The 4,235-nt window shown below is 33.7% G+C and overlaps 1 pseudogene; it reads right to left on the bottom strand.

Moving 5' to 3' along the window:
- Positions 1-940: 940 nt before the first annotated feature.
- On the bottom strand, positions 941-1,059 carry LOC112471424 (annotated as a pseudogene).
- Between the last annotated feature and the right edge of the window lie 3,176 nt (positions 1,060-4,235).

Genomic DNA, 4,235 nt, shown 5'->3' with positions numbered 1-4,235 from the left:
CTAGAGGTAAGAGAAGAGTGGTGAAACTGGAAGTTATGCAGACCAGAAGGGTCCAGATCTTTCAGATGCTTGTTAAGTTTTTAAAACTTTATTTTAGGTGCAATAAGGAGTTTTAAAGGATTTTACGTGAAAGAGGATATATATTTAGCAACTATCTTTCCATTCGTATTTTACGATAGTATTTTAATAATCAGATATGGCCATTGTAATTTTGATCAGATGCCTTTTCACTGATATTACTTTTAATAGCTTTCCTAACATTAAACCATACTTGTGTTCTGATATAAGCTAATGAAATTGACTTGCCAATGTTTTATTTAGGGCTTTGTAGTTATATTTGTAAATAATATTGGTCCACAGCTTCTTTTTGTATGTGCCAATCTTATTCATTTTTTATACAACATCTGTTTTAAATTCCATATTAAACTCGTATTCACTTATTTTTAATTTCTATTATTTGGAATTTGTTGAAATTTCTTCAATACCATTAAATATAAAAATTTAAAGATATTCCATGGATTTTTTGCAAATAAAAACAGTTTTTTACTATATTGCAATCTATAGATTATAAACAAAAAAATCATTATACAAAATTCAAACAATACCAAAAAAATGTAAAGAAATAAAAACTCCCCCTGGATTCTGTTAACATTTTGGTGAAAATTCTTCCATTTTTGTTTCTTTATTAAATCATTTTTATTCACTCAGCAATGTACTGGAGAACATCATCTAAGTCAATAGGTTCATAATTTTTAATGGCTACAGTCTATTGCATTTTATGATTGTATCATATGTACATGTGTGTGTGCGTGTGTGTGTGCGTGTGTGTGTGTGTGTGTATATATATATTTTTTACACCTACAGCACTGGGTCTTGTGTGCGTGTGTGTGCGTGTGTGTGTGTGTGTGTGTATATATTTTTTTTTCTTTTTTTTTTTTTACACCTACAGCACTGAGTCTTCCTAGATAGTCTCCCATCCAAGTACTAACCAGGCTTGACCCTGCTTAGCTTCCAAGATCAGATGAGATCGGGCATGTTCAGGGTAGCATGGCCTTAGACTGTATCACATATTTTTAATCAATATTCTGATAATGGATATTTAGATTTTTCCTATTACAGACAATATATCTGTGAATATGTTTATGCATATATTTTCGGATATATTTCTAGGTGTAGTCAAAGGGATGCGCACTTTTCATTTTTATACAACTTGCCAGAGTTCGACTTGTATCTTCCAAGTTAATAGAAAGTTAGGCTCATTCAGCCCTGCCAATCTGATTTGTGAAAGATGTTTTAATTTTCACAGCTTTCATTACTAGTAAAACAAGGAAAAGACAAAGAAGTTTTTTAATAACTCAATGCCTCAAGGAAATAGCAAAATTGACATTTGATAGCTAAATCACTAATATTGGGAAAAGTACCTCTCAAAGAAGCAAAGACTATAGTCGTAGATAGTACTGACAGTTACTGAAGACACTTGAAATCCAGGACCCTCTTGCTTTTATGCTAGAAATCATTATAATAGTGGACACTGAAGGAAATATCGGACTGCTTATACTTGGTCTTTTGGGCTTTGTTTTTTTTGTTCTTTGTAAATTTAATTTTATATTTCTTAAAGATTATAGAAATATGCTATAAAATCCAACATACATACACACTGTTATTCTTAAAAATATTGTCTCCATAGTACTGATTTTTTTCTCGCACTGTTTTTTTTCCAAAAAAGGAGAAAAATGTATATTCAACGATGTCATTTTGTGACTTTAGAAACAAACAAAAAGGACATGCTTTAAAGCAAATCCTATTTCTAGAAATTTATTTTAAGAATATAAGATAAAATGCAAAAAATTTATATATTAGGTGTTTATCAGAGCCTTGTTAATAATAACAAAATGTAAAAACAATATAAACATACAATAGTAGAGATTTTATTTAAAAAATTACAGAATAGGCAAATTCATAGAGATAGAAAGTAGACTAGATGTTGCCAGGAAATGTATGGAGGGAGAAATGGAAGACAAATGGGTATGGGGTTCTTTTGGGAACGATGAAATGTTCTACGATTAGATTGTGGTGTAGTTGCATAATTCTGTGAATACATTAACACCATTAAATTGTATGCTTTAAATGGGTTTTCTATGTTATTGGGAATTTTATGGTATTGAATTATATCTCAATAAGGCTGTTTAAAAGTTAGGTAATCCATTAAATCCTGGAGCACTCTGAAGTTAAACGATGATGTTGAAATTTTTTCATTTATATATAGAAAGCTGTTTATAATAATTGTTAAATTAAAAATCCAGTTTACCCTTACATGATAAAATTGAAAGAACATGTGGTACATATATACAATGGAATATTACTCAGCCATAAGAAAAGATGAAATACTGCCATTATGGCAACATGGATAGGTCTTGAGATTATCATTCTAAGCGAAATAAGTCAGACAGAAAAAGTTGAGAACTATATGATTTCATTCATATATGGGATATAAAACTGAAAGCAATAAGTGAACAAGACAACTAGAGACTCATGGACACAGACAACAGTTTAGTGGTTACCAGAGGGAAAGGGGTTGGAGGGAAATAAACAAGGGTAAAGGGGGTCAAATATATGGTGATGGAAGGAAATTTAACTTTGGGTGGTGAACACACAATGCAATCTAAATGTGACCTATTATTGAATTGTACACTTGAAACCTATATAATTTTATTAACCAATGCCACCCCAATAAATTTAATAAAATAAATAAACAAATTAAAAATAAATAAAATTGAAAACTTGCAGTTTACCCTTACTTGACGCTAATGATACCTGCCCTGTGGTGTGATTGTGAGGAGGAACAAGGAAATACATGTAAAGTGCTCAGTACTGGCTGAGTTTCCTCCCTACCCAGCATGGCGCCTGGAGTTCAGGGCCTTCTGGTATGCCTCCTATTGGTCATTGGTTGGTCAGAGGCAGGTAACAAGGCTGGGAAAAGCCAGAGGACACTCAGAGACATTAGCCCATCAGCTTTCTTCATCTCAGGGCAAATGCCCCCTCACTGTAGTGTGTATCTAAATCACCTGCAATGCTCATTTAACCCATTTCCCATTTGTCTCGAGAATACTCACCGGTGGTGCTTGTGGCTGCAGAGTTTCCCCTGAGGTAACTCATGGATTATAGTCCTAAATTTACCCCCAAAGTTTGTCGTACATCTCCCATGCTTTTCAGAGAATTACATCAAAACAGGACTGATGCATTGGAACAGCTCATTTGAACAGAAAACAGATGCCAAATGATCTGGAAAAAAAAAAGAAAAGACGGTAGCCAGATTCTGTGGTGAACTTATGACACTGAAATGGTGTGACAAGAAGGAGATGACAATGATATCAACATTCCACAATGATATTGTGATTGAAGTAGACAACAGAAATGGAAAGAAAACTAAGAAGCCATGTTTCATTGTGGATTATAATGAAAATATGGGAGCAGTGGACTCAGCTGATCAGATGCTCACTTCTTATTTATTTATTTATTTATTTTAATACTTTCAAGTATACAGTGCATTGGTTAGACATCTATATAATTCATAGAACGATTTCCCCAATTGCTCCCTCCCTCCCCTGACCCTCCACCTAACCAACGTATTAGTGCTAACTGCATTCCCTATGCCGTGCTCCCCATCCCCATGACCATCATCAACCACTAATTTGTACTTCTTTAACCCTTCACCCCATTCTTCCAGTCCCTCAAACTCCCCTCCCCTGTAGGTCACCAAATTGCCCACTATATTTGTGAGTCTGTTTTTGATTAGTTTGTTCTTTTTATTCCTTAGATTCTGCTTGTAAGTGAAATCATATAGTGTTTATCTCTGTCTGACTTAAATACCTTCTAGGTCCATCAAAGCAATATCTTTTTCCATCCCTTCCTTTTAGTCTGTGTGTGTCTTTTAATCTGAAGTGAGATTTTTGTATTTTTTCTTCTTAAAGAAGTCTCTCCAACATTTCCTAATAGTGGCTTAGTGGTGATAAATTCCTTTAGCTTATTTTTGTCTGAGAAGCTCTTTATCTGCCCTTCAACTCTAAACAATAGCTTTGCTGGTTATAGATCTTGGGTCTTCATCCTGTCGAATATTTTTTGCCAAGCCCTTCTGTCTTGCAAAGTTTCTTTTGAGAAATCAACGGCCAGTCTTATGGGTGTTCCTTTATAAGTAATTATCTGTTTTTCTCTTGCTGCTTTTAAGATTCTCTCTT

The sequence above is a fragment of the Pteropus alecto genome, unplaced genomic scaffold, assembly GCF_000325575.1.
Source record: "Pteropus alecto unplaced genomic scaffold, ASM32557v1 scaffold398, whole genome shotgun sequence".
Lineage (NCBI taxonomy): Eukaryota > Metazoa > Chordata > Mammalia > Chiroptera > Pteropodidae > Pteropus > Pteropus alecto.
Note: the sequence above shows the minus strand (reverse complement) of the source record. Positions and strands in the feature narration are given on the sequence as shown.